The following is a 17,997-nucleotide window of genomic DNA, read 5'->3' as shown; positions in this document are numbered from 1 at the left end:
CTCAGTTACTCAGAAAATGCTCTGGGGATTTCAGCCAGTTTTGGACATGGAAAGCTGTATATATGGACACAAATCAGGACATTAATCTCTACCAGATTACAGATGGAGCCTGTCCAGAATATTGCTACAGTCTAACATACATCCAGCAGTGAAACACAGATGTGCTCATCTTGGACTGGTTCTTTTCCCTGGCAGGCTGGACAAAGAAAAATTAATTTCCATTATAATAATTCTATACACCATTTACTTTTCCCAATGCTTTCTAGTTTCTTTTACTCAAACAAGAAGATGAAAGTTCCATCAGATGATGACACTCTGATCAGGTCCAAAAAAAATCCCACAGGAAATTGAAGGAGTAATTTAATCTTCAAAATTCTTAAAAATTTACAAAGGCCTAATATCAGAGGTGCACATCAGTTCATAAATAGGGTTACTGAATATAACTTTGCTCTAATGCCGCTAGGCATTGTCATCACATTGCAAAACTCCCATGCCTTCTCGGTGATTTCTCACGGGCAACTCCTCACAGCACTGACTCTGACTCTTTCACAGCACAGCCAATAAACTCCAACTCTCTCCTCACCCAGCAAACCCACTCTCTTGTAGCACTCTTTTTCTTACTGGACACAGCTGTGGCCTGTTAAGGGCAGGCCTGTTCCTGATCTTTGGTGATTAGTACAGCTGCAACTCCTCAGGAGTGAGACTGCCTTCTGAACTATTCTCTTACATTCTATCCCTCCACAACCAGGTGCTCTAAAGAGACAACAGTTTAATCCCTGTACTTTATTTTTCCCATCTTTCTGACAACTGCAGGCAACTCAGTCATTATTCCACAAAGCCACAAAGGCAGTCTAAGATTTGAGTCCTGCCTAACTCAGGCCCTCATCTCTAAGGTCCTTTCCACCAATGTCAGATATGACCAACAGGAACCACCAAGTAGCATTACTCACTGAGTAACAATCTACTTCTAGTCAAGAGAAGAGGATCTTCTGTGAGTGATACCTCTATAAAGAATGAGTGTCTCATTGCAGCTGAGTGAGATGAGATTGTGATTTGTTGTTTGCAGAAGAGATTATGTGTGTCTTCTGGCTCAGTGGATTCAACCCAGTTCTGTGTTTTCTTCTTGGTTAAATTAAGGAATGTCAATAAATAGAAAACAAGCATACATACAATGCCATGGTCACTTGGACTTGATTTAAAGGAATCCCAGCCTGCTGAAGGACATTTGGCATTATTTCCTGACAATGTATTACAGTGATTTTTTAGTGATAAATAAATAAATAGATGGCATTTGCAGCCTTTTCTCCAATATCATTCTTATTTTCTCTCATCCTTAGCTGTCAGTGTTTCAAGTGTAGTTTTCTCTGCTCTTAATTAAAGAATTGTGATGTCTGGCATTTCCCTGATTTCTAAATGCATTCCAGTGCCTTCATTTTTGATATGCTTTTGCCCATGACTTGATTGATGTCACCTAACTTTAATGCCAGGCTTCTCATCCAAGTCATTTGTGCAGACATCCTCAACAATCCCTGATGAGAGGCAGACCCTTCTGTAGGATGACATATTTCATGTGAAGACATGGGTCAAAGTCTCATAAGATGAATCCCATAGTCACACACCAATTACATTCAGCTCTGCTCAGGCAAAGTTAGGCACCAAGGAGTGACATTCCTCATATCCAACGTGCTTGGCAGAGAAACATCAAAAAAGCATGTAAAGGAAGTGATTTAGAATTGGCAGAGCTTTTTGCTTTCAGTGATTAGTAATAAACTGTTGATTAATGCTTGTTGTGCTTGATGACAACATTGCTGATGATCAAAAGCCATTAAAAAATAATCCCAAAATTATTTTTAAAATACTGTGATGGTATCTTTTGATACAACAGTACCTCATCACAGTTACAGTAAAGCAAAACTTGGTCAAGTGGTGTTTGGAGTGTAGGAAGTGCAACAGTTCAGAGAGGTGGCAGGATGGTGACACAGGTCAGGTCTATCCCATAACCCTGGTAATGAGGGCTTCCTATTACAGCAGCATCAATCTCCACTCAGAGTTAATTGCTTCTGGTGTCATTATCATGGAACTTGGTTCTGTCCTCACCTGCCTCTCACATGTGGACAATAGAGGCTGGGCTGTTTTCCTCATCCATTCTAACTGGATAAAGGAAAAAAGTGCAAGTCTGTGCCTATCTTCTGGGCTTTGATTAATTTGATTAATCATTATATATGTTGAAGATACAAGTGATCATGTACATGTCATGTGTTAATTCTTATTGCAGCCTGTGCTGCATCACCTTATCATTTATGTCCTCTGTCTTCAAAATCAGAAGTGGCAGAAGCCTGTCCTGCCCCGGGGCTGCCACCAGACAAGCCAGCCCTGAATATGGCTGTGGCTCCATGCAGCCATGAACACAGAGGAAATTCAGCTATCCAACTTGTCAGAAGCAATAAATACTGTGTATCACAAGAAAACCATTCTGACTGGAAGAAAGTAAGGGATTTGGAAGGGTAGATATGCCCTGCAGAATGCTCTTGTTCCATGACCAAAGTCTTCCACATATCTCATCTTCAAAGACAAGACTGCAGACAGCCCTGGCACCTTTCAGGATCTATGTTAGAATCACCTCAGTAGATTTAAACATTGCTCTACAAGTCTTGTTATCTTCTGTACAACTCCATTTTCATTACTATCCTTGGCTGGCAGGTTGAATAAAATTTACAGCAGTCACTGCCTAGTGCAATAGCTAAGATATCCAGTGGCTTTATTCTTCATACGTGCCTGAAGAAGGACTTGTTTATGCAGAACATATACATTTTTCCAAATATTTAGTTCAGGTGAATAAAAATATAAAATCTCTCCTAACAGATGTTCCTTGTGTGTGTGTGCAAGCCATAGATCAGCACCATTACAACTGCAGTAGCACAGACAGCATGGGAGACCAGTGAGAGCTGCTGAGCCATGAATCCTGTCTCACTTCAGTCTCAACTCAGCTTCAGCAATACTTCTTCCCAAAGGCAAGGCATCCCTATCCTGCACAGGATTTATTATTCTTTTAGGGGTTCACAAATGGAGAAATTCCCTTCAGCAAATTAAAATAAGATATTTTTCATTAATATCCATCATGGGCAGAAAAGAGCGCATTTTCTAAGCTATTAAATGAGAAACAGCTTCAGGAGTTCACTGGAGACCAAGGCAGTATAACAAACAGAAGTTGTCTAGAAGAGATAAGTTTCCTGGTGTGTCTCATGATGGATACTAGCTGAGTTTAATTTTTTGTGCTTGATAGAAATGCGGAAGAGAAGAATTTTTGAGCTAGGGGATGCTCAAATTGCTTTAGAACAAACTAAAATTACTTTATCTACTCATAATTCCCTGATTAGGTTTACAATTACAAGAAACCCAATTTGAAAAGCCATTTAGGTTGAGGTAACTCACAAGATTGCATATGTTGTGGATGAAAAAAGCAGCACATGACCCCACCAACTCAAAGAAAATGATAAATTGGTAAGCTGACATATACTCCTAAACACCTTCATTTATGGTTATGTAAAAATATATGATACAGGCAGCTTTGCTTATGGAGCCTGGTTAGAGGACTCTAAGATGGATGAAGGAGCAGACAGACATACAGAGAAAGGCAGGACATTTTCAGGTTTTTTTCCTTTGGGTCGAGAAACTGAGACTTTAGAAGTCTTGATTGTATAAGGAAAAGTCACATATACACCACCAAAAAATCTTTAAATTCTGCTTGAAAAAAGGAATGAAGATCTCAATTTCTTGAATGTAGTCAGAGAAAACATCGGGAGTTACCTGTTTCACCTGTTTTTATGAACTATCAGTTTTCTTGTGCTACTGAGATCAGTGTTAAAGGAACTCATCCCTCTGTGCCCATCCATGTTCAAATATACAATTTATTTTTCTGATGGGCACGACATCCAGCCCACGACCTTAACTCTACAGATGTCTGCCAGCCCCTATGACACAGACCTGTCATGCCAGCTGGTCTGAGCATAGCTCAGCTGTCCACATTCACTCAGCTTCTCAATTTAGCCTGGCATTGTGCAGGGAAGAGAGCTGAGCCTGCCTACTGACCCTGTGCTCAACCTTGGGTAGTTTGCAGGCAGCATCAGTCACTGGTGTCCATCACAGCACCTGAGGTGGCATACAAGGACATCCCTGAGCAGCTGCTCCAGCCTCCCACTCAACGAAAGCAACCATGAGGAAGAAATCATTCCAGTGACTAGCAAAAAGAGTTCTTCATTGAAATGCAATTTTCTAAAACAAATTGCTTCTGTATTTTTATGCATGGTAAGTAAAAGCAGAAATGTTTTAACCATGAGCATTTCTGTAATGTTCTAAGAAGTGGCTCTCTGATTAATCTCTTTTCCTGTGTTAAGTGACCAATTTAAGATGCAGTCATGTACGATATCTAAACCAGGAACTGCTTATCTTGTGGGAATGAAGGATTTGTACCAAGTGCTTACTTGAGAAAGCTTCCTTGGAATGATGATAAGCCAAGGGTAATCAATATGCAGCCATCTACTGCTTAAATGTTTTCCACACCAGTCTAGTAAAGATTAAGCAACATTTCTTGAATATTTTTCTTTTTAAATAACCTTCTGAGTATTAAGCATAAAGTTTCCTGAAATGCTTAGAATCAGATAAAATCTATCTTCTTGACTCAAACATTAATAAAAACCGTCCTGGTTTCATTTAAACCAGTAGGGTTTAGTCACTGACTTCAATGATGCTGGGATTTCAATCTTTGTACTCTCATCCCAACATTAAATCTGCCTTGCTAGTACTCCTGTGCTTTTGTATGTATGTATGTGAGTAGTCCAGCGCAGGATAAAGGGAGCCCAGATCAGGTCCATCTTTCCCTTTTCGGTTAGATGATATGACATTCTAAGCATTAGATGTATGCCAAAGTATTTGAATGAAACAGAACAGGTTTTCTTATAATAAACCATACTGGATAGAATTTCAGAGATTTCCTTGAAAAATTTCTACTCTTCTATTATCCTGTGAAAGGAATCATAAATAACAATCTTTCTTGTTTGTGTAGAAGAGGTTATTTTAGAGGCTTCTTTCTCTGTCACATGAATTCCTGTCATCTGTCATGCTAAGGACATTTGTTTGGGAAGTCTAGGGTTGTGCAATTTTGGAAAGCTTCCCTGTAATGTTTGAAAAGGTAGATGAAATCTCCTCCTAAGGTCACTCAAGGGATATGTAGTGTCATTGCCTGTTAGGGCTTGCACTGAGGATATCTGACTTTCTAACATCCTGCACAGTGGAGCAGTAAGGCTGTTTAAGTGTTCAAGTGATAAAACATCCAGACAATTACATATGTGCCAATTTTTTCAAATATTCACCTTAGACCATGGCATAACTACTCAAAAAATGTATATGTAGAATTACTTCTAACCCAAGAAAGGAATTTTTTCATAGAGTCATTGAATCTTACAATGGTTTGTATTTTAGGGACAAGGGAAGGGACCTTTAAAGCTCATCTAGCCCCTGCCATGGAACGGGATGTTTTTCACTAGATCAGGTTGCTCAAAGCCTCACCTAACATGACTTCAAACACTTCCAGGGATGGGGCATTCACAACTTCTCTGGGCAAACAGCTCCAGCATCTCATCACCCTGCTCATGAAAAATATCTTCCTTACATCCAGTCTAAATTTACCCTCATTCCATTTAACACCATTACTCCTGGCCTCATTACTATGGACCTTAGTACAAAGTCTGTCTCCATCTTTCTGATAAGCCATTTTAAGTATTGAAAGGCCACAAGTTTTTCACAAATTTAACATATTGTTTTTTCATCACAGGGAAAACTCCAATGTCAGCAAACTGGCAGAAAAGCAGAGTATGGCTAAGCATGAGTGAATTTATAGAACCCATCTTCATAAGAACCAGGAGATTCTTTAGGCAGAGCTTGCATTTCCACTTTACATGTCCACTATACCTGCAGCAGGGGTATCCTATGTATGGCTGTCATAATAATGGCAATAAATACAGATATTGTCATTGGGAACATCACTGCCCACAGATTTCTGAAGGCATGAAGGTATTTTTTTTCAGGAAAAGAAAAAGTCATTTAGACAAATGAGTCTGTAGACTAAATTGATGGTTCATGAAAGGGAGCTGCTATTAAAAAGACTTTCATTGGTGCTCCCTGAACTGATCTGACAGAGCATGTTTGGATTGTTTCTCCCTTTGGCAACTCTCAATTTATTTAGTTTACTTAAATATTATGTAACCAGAGAGTTACATAATAACAATAAGGTTAGAGGACAACTATGAACCTTCCAGGTTTAAGGCAGACAGACAGCTATGTCATGGTCTGCAGGAGACAGAGCAAACTGCTTCTGATAGAGCTCTGGGCAGAGCTTCAGGGCAGCAGGATCCTCCTCTAAGGAGTTTCCCTAAGAAGTCAATGTCACAGAATGAACCCAGATATTTAGGGCAAGGAGAGCTGCTGAGGAGGGGAAGCAGATGGGAAGCAGTGGTTTCCCTGTAATCTCATGGCAAATTATCACATATGCAGGACAAGTCCCAGATCTACCCTCTGACTTTTAAAAGCAGTTTTGAAAATATTTAAAATGTCTGGCATTTTTTGTGTGTCTACTGCACTTTATTCAGAAACCAGCTGGTGAATAAAAAGCCAAATATATTTCTTCATAGTTGGTATGCAGGTAATATCTCCCATGGCCAGTCCGAACAGCTTCTCTGTCAGAAGGTCCTAAATATCTTTTATTGCTTCTATATGAGCAACCATGGAACAGTTTCTGTGTCGTCTTTGCTCTACTGTGTAGCTAGAGGATGCTGATGCTCTTCAAATAGCTGTAGTGTTATGAAGCGCTAGAAATTCTTGTGCTGACTTGTTATTAATAGTCATATTTCAAAAAATGCCTCTTCTACAGAAATCAACAAATTTTGCACCTCTAAAAAAGGCTTGGAATAAAGCCACACTGAGTGCATTTCCCCTCAAGCTCTGGGTTTTTTTGTTTTCACCTCTAGTCCTGTGTTGCTTGCTCCCAAGTGGCTTTTTCTGCAGGTCAGTCTGGAGGAATCCTCTGAGACAGTTTTACAATACACAAACGTGGAGTAAAAGCAGCTCACCCAGACAAGAGCACGGCCCTGAGCACACTCAGCCCTGTGCTCACTGGGTGCTGACTGATACAGGATGGGCAGCACCACAGGACTACTCAGGTGCACAAGGAGATGACTGCAGAAATTCATGTCCCTGGACCTTTCTGGAGCAGACACAGCCTTATCCATGCTCTCCTCTGTGTAAACATGTTTTCCTCTTGTGGCTTACTACTTGCTCTCACTCAGTCTTGGGGGTACTCAGCCACTGAGAACTTTGATGGAACACAATCCTCTGGGAGCCTTGGCTCAGTGTCCTTTTCCTTGGACCTGCACAAGAGGTTCAGAATGAAGCTCAGGTGTGGCCAAAATGTTGGGAAAAGCAGTTGTGTTCCAAAGAGGCTGGGTAACACTGACTCTCTTTAACTTTAGGGACAGGAAATTTCATTCAAACTTCACAGCAATGAACTTCTGTGTTTCTTCTTTCCTCCCCACAATATAGAGGTGCAACTGTATACTAAAAACCAGAATTTCCAGCCCAATATGACAGGCAAACCATTGACAGAAGTAAAGCTGGATAGCAAAAGTTAGGATTGGAGTACCAATAAAGACTAAAAAATAGTGCAAATACACAGTACAGTGAGAATCTTTTTACTTATTCAGTATTTCAGAAATACTTGGACAATAGAAAATATATGAATCTAATTCTTAATGTACAGAAACTGAGTGTGGTGGATGAGGCTCTTATATGTGGCAGTTTGGGTCTTATAAACTTCGGCAGCCTCTGGAGGAGACATGAGGTTAATAACTCTTCATATCCCCACTTATAAATCTGTATCTGTGCAACAAAACAAAATTGCAGACAACTTGCTTCATGTCTAGGCAGGGTAGAACTCATCTAATTTTAAATATTTATAGTGGGATACCACAACCACTTTCCTAGACCATCTCTTTAGTGGAAAGAAATATTTCTCAGGCATAATTCATCATGTCCTAATGTAGTCCTTTAAGGAGATCAGATGATTCATGTCTCCTTCTTTCTGGACATAATGCTATAAAAGCCTAAAGCTGACTGAAATTAATTCCAATCTCATTGCTTCTTTTGTTTCTTGCAAGTTATTTTTTTTTTTAATGAGGGAAAAGAAGGTGCTTTCCTGGTTCAGTCTAGCTAGGCAGGAGTGTACACAGTGTCTGTATTCAAGAAGGTTCCTTCCTAAGTATCCAGTGAATGTGCAGCATTTCTGTGAGTGTGCCCTGGAGATGCTTGGTGTGACTGGTCACCAACAAAATCCCTACATTGTGTTAAAAATGAACCTGGGGCACATTCAGGTCATTTTCATTCATTGACTTTGAACATGACAGTGGCTCCCTGAATGGGAAAACAGAACTGTCCAGAGCTGCCTCATCTAAACAATGGCATGCAGCAGGCACATAACGTAGGGGAAGAGAGGAGTCTCAAGAGTGAGAGAGAAGGAAGGGGATGGGAATGAGAGATGGAATGGGAAGAAGGGGAAGGGAGAAGGGAATGGGAAAAGGAAGGGGAGGAAGGGAAGGTGTTAAAAATTGGATGCAGAACCATTGCAAGGGCAGAATGTGAAAATCTTTTGTTCCAGATGTGACTGTTGGGAGACAAGTAATAACCCTCAGATTTCATTAGAGTATGCTGCAGGAACCTCTAATGGGCTGGGAGCCTGTACTGCATATCCCAGGTGCTAAGGAGGGAAAAGCAGGCTGAGGCAAATGTAATAATTTTCCTGATGACATCTATGACATATTTTGTTATTTGGCCAGCTGGAGCATTGCAGCTCATTCAACAACTAACTAATCTACTAACACTAGGGCTGGAAGGCACTTTGCAAGGTTTGGACATGTACTGCATTTTAATTAGTAAAAAAAGAGCAGTTAAGCATTAAATGTACAAACCCCTGAGAAGAAGTACTACCCCACTGAAAATTACTGCTTTGAGTAAATTCCCAAACTTATACAGTACCACCAGCTCAACTTAGCTTTCTGGAAGTATGTTAGGATGTTTTTGGTGCTGTTTCTGGAGAGCTGTCAGTTCAGGCAGGGAGATTTTGTGAGGTATGCCACAGGAGAAGTGGTGCTGGGAAGGCAGGGGCATGAGCCAACATTGGCCAGTTCTACCCCTGGGATCAGCCACAGCTGCACTGCCCATGCTGACCCTTACCCCAGCCAGCACTGGGCTCTGCTGCTCCCTGACACCCAGCTCAGCCAGCTCAGGGCAGCTCTGGAGGAAGCACTAAAGCCACATGCAACCAGCACTGTCCCCATGGTCCCTGTGGGTCCCTTCTGTCCCAGGATATCCTGCATTCTGCAGTGCTCTGCTTCAGAGGGGAGCTGGCACATCTACAGCACTGCACGCTGTGCTACCTGCCCTTGTGGGCTCAGGCTCAGCAATTAATGTGCCACTCCTCAGTGTTATGAGTAGAACAGCTGCCCATTTTTTAAAAGGTTGCAGAGTTCACAGGTTGGGCTAGTTGCTGCCAGGGTGGAGTTCTAACTGTTGGTTATTGGAATGACCTGTCGTTTGCATTAACTACCTCTTGTTGATGGTTAAGAATTCCCCCTTTTGTCAAGCGGCACCCAGCTGCTTCCTGGAGGAAGGCACCTGGACGGTGAAGAGGAGGGGACATCGGAGTTAGCACGCAAATGACCTCAGATCCAGCATGCAACGGGAGAAACCCCTCACCAAACCTAGCCAAAACCCCCTAAAAACAACGAGCCAACAAAAAATTGATGAATCAAAGTGATGTCTAGACATGAGGAACAGAATCTTGTATCTGCTAAGACCCTTTTTACCCCTCATCCTAACCACGGTGTCAGCTAGACAGAGGACCTCGAATGTCAAACCAAAAATTAGGGAATCTCCTGATGTTCTGGTGAGGGTGGAACCCCCAGGTCTGCCCGCAGACCAGTGGACAAAGCTGCACTCTTCCTCCTGTTCTGAGTCACTCCTGGGAGCAGTGGTGGCATGAGCGTGGACCCATCAATTCTCCCCACCCAAGCTGATCACTTTTAATAAAGGCATTATAAAGGAGAAAGGACTCCTGCCCATGTTTATTTCACTCAGCACAAATACCCAAAATACTTCCAGAAAGGTAAAGGGTAGAAAGGGTCCCTTCCCACGACACCCTAGGTGGCTGACCAAACAGCCATTAGACAAGTATTCAGTCAATAAATTAATGGAATATAATGTTGAGCATACATTTTACAGCACAAAGTGTTTGGGATGATTAAGCTTCCCAAAATACAGGAAAAAAAATAAAATAATCAAAGAATAAATAGAAATTACTGCACATTTTTTTAAGTTTTGTTCCTCAAATATCAATAGAGTGTTCTGAAAGAAATTGTTGAAACTGGATATCATCCCCTCTCAGACTTCAAATACTCCATTTCAAAAGGATTGAATGTCCTGCTTAGTATTTTGAAACTTGGTATTGATGACAATCAAAAGAAGACTCAGTATTGATAAAATTACAGTCTTACAGCCAAAACCTGAAACAGGATTTAGCAGCACAAAAGTGTGGCCTTAATGATGAGAACCTCCCACATTTATCTGCCAGTTTGCAAGCAAGTATTTCAAGTTGCTTTTGATAATGGGATCAGTCCTTTCAAGGACTTGTATCTAAAGTTTATGCAAAACTTAACTTTCAAAAACGCTTTCCTTCATTGAGGAAATACAATATTATTTTATTGGCCTAATAATAGCGAACACAACCAAATTTCTGCTGCATTATGCTTCAGTCAGTAGCAATATTTTGCCTTCTAATTTTCAACAAAACAAGCTGGAAGATTTTTGACAATTTATGTTCCAGACTCACTTCATTTTTCAATAGGGGTGCAATTGCCTCAGGTAGCACTTTAGCTGTAGTGTTGATGCTTTCAAAGAATTATCTATGTGTGAATAAAGTTGTTAAATCCGTACCTCACCAGTTTTCACAAACTGATTCAGAAATCAGGAACTTCAGACAACTTAAGTAGCAGAATTCAAGTTGTAAATATAAAGTCACTTTCCCAAAAACTGGCTGTGCACCATGGGAAAGCAGAAGTAAAACTTGAGCTTGATTTCAGGTTGAAAACTGTAGATGCAAACACTATCACAGAAGTTAATGAGAACACACACAGAGAATACAGCTCTAGACAAACATTCTCAAGTGATCATTTGCAGAAATAGGCTTCTTTGGAACCTTTCATAAAGCTGTTTAAATTGCCTTTCACTCTGTTTGTAGTGTGCTGCAAATAATCCAATCAATGCTTTTCACTTTTTGATGCCTTGGTAAATTCTGAGACTACCAAAAAGGGCCTGGAGTAGGAAGCCTTTTAAAAGACAGGGTTTAGTTTCTTGCTCTATTGCTGTTTTCCTAGATGAATGTGGGTTTCTCACCTCTGTTTCTCATCCTTCAATTTCCTTATTTTTTTTAAGCTGGGATAATGCTACAGAATGTTTCAATAGTCAAAAAGTGAAGCAAGAGAGCAACTTACTATTCCCTTATGGTTTCAAACTCAATTGCATCAATCAAAGATGTCATTCTTCACTGAAATGCTAGAGGACAGTAATTATTAGCAAACTCATGATGTTATTTGGTCCTCTTTGTGTTCTTTCCACTCATCTCTTTTCATTTCTCCACCAAATGCTGCTAGGAACTGTTTGATTGACAGCAAACTTACTGTAAAGTATCTGACCTTGGGATGACAGAGTAGGCGAAAGAATTGGGAGCCTGACAATTAGAGGCTCAGATGTTGGTGGATATGCAGTTTACTGGCATTGATCAGCTGCAGCTGGCTGCCAGGGGTGTGATACAGCACTTTGTGTTTTCTTTCCATTAATGATCATAAGTCATTATGGAATAAGAGTGGAAAAGAGAAAATAGAGTCACACAGCTGTCTCAAAAAGTTAAGGCTTAAAGGCAAATCACAGCTGAGACATTTCACTAGTCATGTTTGTAAAGAAACCTCAATGTTTACTTTGAGTACAAGGTTTGGAGCTTGTCTCCACAACTGATTTGGAGACCAAGCATCTTAATCAGTGGCCTCAATGGAGAGAAGTTGGAGAGGATGAGCAGCCCATGGAACCTGTCCTCTGAGAAGAGGCTGAGGGAGAGAGCTGCTTAGCCTGGAGAAGAGGGGGATAAAAGGGGATCTAAAAGCTGCCTATAGCCACTTACTGTTGTCATTACATTGCAAGGGATCCATATTGCCAGAGTTTCATACCTCCTTGATATTTCTTGTAGGCAGCTCCTCTAAGCACCAACTGCTCCTTGTCCTCACAGCAGGCAACCAACTCCAGTTCCCCTCAACCAACCAATCCACTCTTTTATAACACTCTTCTGATTGGCTACAGCTGTGGCCTGTTAACATCAGGCCTGCTCCTAATCTCTAGTAATTGGCTCAACTGCAACTCTTTAGGGGTGAGATTACATTCTATACCACTTTATTTACTTATATTGTATCCACCTACAACTTACAATTACAAAACTAATGGAATCTTATCTGTGCCAGGTCATGTAACAGCAGGCATTGGCCACCGGCTGCACCTCAGGAAGTTCAGGCTGGATAGTAAGAGAAGTTGTTTCTCCAGGAGAGTGATGGAACAGTGAAACATGCAGTCCAGGGAGATGGCAGTCTTTAGGGGTTTTTAAGACTTCGCAAGACAGAGCTGTGGCTGACCTGCTGTGATGTTGGGAATAACCCAGCTGGAGCAGAAAGCTGGGCTAGATTGGCCTGACAACAGGTGTTCCTGTGATTCTGCATTATTTCCCTATTAAATTGATAGCAATGATCTGTTCTGGATTATAGAAAATGCCTCTGTCAGGTATCTTTGGAAACCTGAGATTCTGCCTAGGCTTTGTTTGGGAACCTTATGATGTTCAAGAAGCAGTAAATAGTATTTCAATGTAACTCGATCACAAGCAAGTTTGGCTTGTGCTTTTTAGGTATGTTCTGGATAAGCTGTGCATAAGTTCTCTAGGAAACAAGTTTCCACAGAAGTGCTCAGCACCAGAAGTTTTTCATCACACCAAATTTAGCAGCAAGTCAGGTGCATGGGCCTTTGGTATGTATGGAACTTGACGTGCTAGTTTGTATGTATATGTGCCATTACATTTGGATTTCATCAACTTGTTAAGCAGAATTGTTAGACATTTAACACACTGAAGGACTATAAAAAGCAGTTATAGTTTGTGTCCTTGTCCAATATTTTTATGCAAGCAAACCATGTCATAGTTGGATTTTTAGCCCTAGGATTCTTCTTTTACACAAACAGAAACTCTACCCACTCCACATTTGCCACATATGTGTTTAATATGGTAAACTTTGGCAGTGGAGATCAAGTCAAGTCTTTGTTCTGTCTAGACCATAAATCAGTGTTGCCCAGCTGTGGATAAGACTCTCTGGGAGCTGGGACTCTGAATCTCAGCAAAAAGTATCTGTTTGCAGATCACTTCCCACCAGGAGTTTCAAACATTTGAACTTCTACTTCAGCGGTTTCAAGCTGTGATTTCCAAATCCCTGGAGTCTGTTCAGTGTTTCTGAGAGTCTGTAAAAGGTGTCAAAGGAAAGGGAACCTTTTGTGAACAGGCTTGAATTCCACTTAACTGGGTCTGCTTCTCCAGAAGGAAAATTTTGGCAGCTGTCAAAGTGATGAAAGATTGGCAACCCACTGTTCTTGGCACAGAACCACAGTGAATAAAGCCGATAAAAGTCTTTCTGAATGTTGGGTTGCTTCTTATCTTTAACCTCAGCTAGCCTCCCAGTGTTAACCACTCTGGCAGAGAAACAGCTCATTCATGTCCTTAACAAGTTGTTCATAATATATCCAATTAAATCACAAGTTGGATTTTGTGCTGATACTTTTCTTTTTGCTTCTATTGATTAAATCCTGGCCCCAGGCTTTACTTTCATTAATGTCAATATTGGCATTAACTTCAATGACAAATTTTATTTTTCCTTAGAAGATATTTTTCTCATTTTAACACTATCCATTGATGCAGTGGAAGCAAGGGGAGAGTGGGATCAGTCAGTTCTTGTTTGATTGTTTTTAACTAATGAGCCTTTAAAGGGCTAAAGAACAGAACTGATGTATTCATATCCCAGAAGCAGATGTCAGAGAACAAAGAATCCTGTTTTTTTTTATGTTCTCATCAAGGAAAGCTGGGATTTGGATGCCATTTTAGTGTCACTGTGACACTACAATGCTCCAGTCTTCAAGCTGGAGTGAAATCAAAGATCCCATGAATTTCTTTAAAAAGAAAATTACAGCCAATATTATATATAATTGTGAAATAATTTTTTTTTTACTGTAGGGTAGGCATATTTATCACATATATTCAGTTACAAGCAAAAATGTTGCTTGCAAGGCCATAATTATGAATTAGTAATTATGATATTATTCAGTGTCTCTATTGCTCCTGTGTATTCCAGCTTTTAAAGGTATATATACAACTGACACAGTAAGATATTTGGAAATCTTTCTCATACCAAAGAAGTGTATGTCCCACTCAGAAAAATCAGTAATTTTTTTATAAAGACATAGATACCTATAGTTGTCATTTTGTTTTTCCTTCCCTCTGTGTACACACACATACTTAAGATGATATTTGCATGTGTTCTGCAGAAAATTCAGCCCAATATATTTGATTGTCTCCATTAAATATATTTTGTAACTAACTTTATCACCTAAATGAATCTTCTTATGCAGTAGGAGTTGTTTTACATTCAGGTACAGAATCACATTTGTCAGTCGTTTTTTTTGGACAATATTCTCAGAGTCTGATCATTTTTATGTTGCATGTGTATCTTGCTCTGTGAAGAAGGACTTATCTTGTATTTATTGACATTCATTTCATGTCTTAATGTGGGAGGTGTTCACTTTGGGAAAGCAGCCCTATGAGCTTGATGATGACTGCAGAAAGTTTCTCAAGGATTCAGACTTTACAGAGCACAGCAGGTTTCAAACACCACCTACCAGATAATGGGCAGCTGCTGGTAGGAAGTATGTATTTACATCTGCACATACAAACTGGAGAAAATGAAATAATAGGAACCACTAGGAATCCCTGCTGATAGTTGAACTGATGCTCATCTTGAAAATATCCTTTAATAAAAGCCATTGCTTGTAAGTAATACATTCCATATTATCTGGTTCAGGATAGGGTTAATACAGGAGATGAGGCACAAAGGCAGGTTGGCTCCCTTCTTTCCAGAAGCACCTATTTGAGCATAGCACCTTTCAATATCAACAAATACAGCATGAGAATCCTCTCACTTAATTTTAACAACCTAAAAATTGTGTGCTGAGCTAAACTAAATTTCTCAATTTCCTCCACAACTACAGGACTATTACTGGTACCTCCCTGTGGTAATTTGCCCTTTCTCTCTTAGCAGCCACAGAATAGAAGATATTTGCCTTCCTGTACAGAGATTTTAAACAGCAGACATAGAAGAGACCTCCAGTTTTATAGACAGATAAATCTGTGTGAAATAACCCTGCCCTTACAACAGAAGGATGTGTTACCCCATCCATGAGTCTTCTAGGGGCTGTAAGTCAAATGCTGATCATGCTGGTTTTATTTTGACGTCTGCATCTTCTGTGCCAAAAATTATCCTGATTTATTGTTCCTCCTCACCTAAATTTTGGTCAGCTGTCTCTAGACCAGGACTTGTTTCTCACCAGCAACAAAGAATTGTTTTGCACATTATTGATGACACCATGAAATGACTGTGATGTTCTCTTGGGCTTTTTAATATAATTGCCAGAAAAATGAGTAAAGTGACTTATATTAGGGGATATATTAATGCAAAGAAAGAAGATTAAACTATCACAATGTAATATAGATATAAAAAGTAAGTTAAATTTTATTTACCTCCTGCAACTTAATTTTAGCATGCAGAAATTTCTAGTGACATCACCATCTATGAATTTCTGCATGTTAAAATAAAAAAAGAATGCAAATTACAATTTCTGAATGATTTCAAAATTAAATAACTGTACCTATCATCTTTGCTTCATTTAGCTACCAGAACAGTAGCCTGCTTTTTATCAGCTATTACCATTCTTTTGAGGCATTGAGGGAAGGCAACAGAGCTTGAAAAATAAGACTCACAAACAGATGACTGTGCATTCTGGCTCCACATCACCTGTCTGCTATACAAGAGCTGAACCTGAAATCTGCCTGGCATTACCCACCCTCATTATTCTATATTTTAGTGTTCTTCTCATTTAATCGGGGGTTGACCAAGAGCATATGGAGAAAGCGTTTCTGACACTCTGTGGGTGACAGAATTTGGAAGAATACTGTGCCAGAATATAATTTATTTTGTTAGCACTTTTTCAAAAGACATCTCAGATATTGAGATATATATACCAATTATCTGCACTCCTTCAGTGCCTCCAAACTGTCATTATTTGCCCTTAACTGGAAATGTAAACAGGGAAATATATGCTTGGTGGGTTTTTTGATTATCATAACTCATCTGAATGTGGTTTTTCTTCATAATCACTTGAAGCTGACACCTAAAGTCAAACTTAGAACTACTGCAAGTGACAGCAACATAAATAGATATAGTCTCACTTTCAATTACTTAGAAATTACTACAGGTAAAATATTATACATGACTTCTCAGCAGTATTACTGACTCTAGTTTTGGCCCCCAGGGTGTATATTTGATTTGGAATTCATTCTAAGCTGCATATTTAGGATATTTTCAATTTAGCAACATACGAGGCATCTAGTAGAGTGTTATTGCTTCCTGCAATAACAGGTAGAAATAAAGAAAATGGTTTTTGCAGAATTCTATAGTCATTGCAACAGTAAATGGTAAATTTGCTGATCTCTATAATACTTAAAAAGCAAAAACTTGAAGATAAATGAAAATGCTAATAATATAATTGCTTAGCCAAATATTTTACTACTGATGCACTGAAATTTGGCTCCTGATGTTAGTGCTTAAATAGGAGCACCCAACTTTCAAATGTGCACAGCACTACAAAAATCAGTGCTAACTTCAGCAAGTCTTGAGATACAGATACATCTGAAGCTACAAAAGAGAGGCATCTAAACTTAGACACTAACAGTTGTAAAATGCTGATCTAGCATGTATGAAGAGGTTTTAAAACAAAGTAATTTCTGAAATAAATCCTTTTCTCTCTCCCCATATCTGAGCAAGTTCAGCAAGTGATGCTGGTAAGAGCCCAAGTGATGTCTGCTTGCCCCTTCCCTGATGGAGCTGGCCCAGCCCTACCAGGGACCTCTCTGCAGCTCTGGTTGGAGCTCACCTGAACCTAAGGAATAAGAAATGCAGGGTGCAGCCATGTGGGGAAGCAGCAGAGAGAAATGAAGGTCTCTGGCCAGGCAGAGGCTCCCAGGCCTGAGCTTGCCTGCCCTGCTTGGTGCCAGCACTGGGAGCTGGCTCAGAGAGCACATCCCTGTCACCTGGGGAGCTGCAGGTGTGTTTGAGGGAAAGCTGCATTTGGGGCCATGGAAATGCATCCCTGGGGATCTGTGCAGGCCTGGGAGCCATGGAGGCTGCACAGGAGAGAGAGGCAGGGCTTGGTGGGATGCTGCTCATGGACCAACCTGGGCCAAGGAGTGTGACTCAGAGAAAGGATCAGGAAGAAGCGCTGACACTGAGAAAGTAGGAGAGGAAGGGCTCCCCCAGCACAGAAAGTGTGCCCTAATGCATGCAGGTGATTTTTTTTTGTATAAACATTGTCTTTTATTTATGTTCTTCCAACACCCTGCTATATTCTTGTCATGGCTTTATGTGTTGACAATTCTGAATGGTGTTTTTGGATTCAGAGCACAGCTTTTAAAATTAATTTTATTGGAATCAAAGTTTTGTCATCATGAAAGAGTTACTCTTAACAACAGATCTGAAGAGGGCCAGC

This window comes from Camarhynchus parvulus, chromosome 1, assembly GCF_901933205.1.
Source record: "Camarhynchus parvulus chromosome 1, STF_HiC, whole genome shotgun sequence".
NCBI lineage: Eukaryota > Metazoa > Chordata > Aves > Passeriformes > Thraupidae > Camarhynchus > Camarhynchus parvulus.
The sequence above is the reverse complement of the archived record's forward strand: the minus strand, read 5'-3'. Positions refer to the sequence as shown.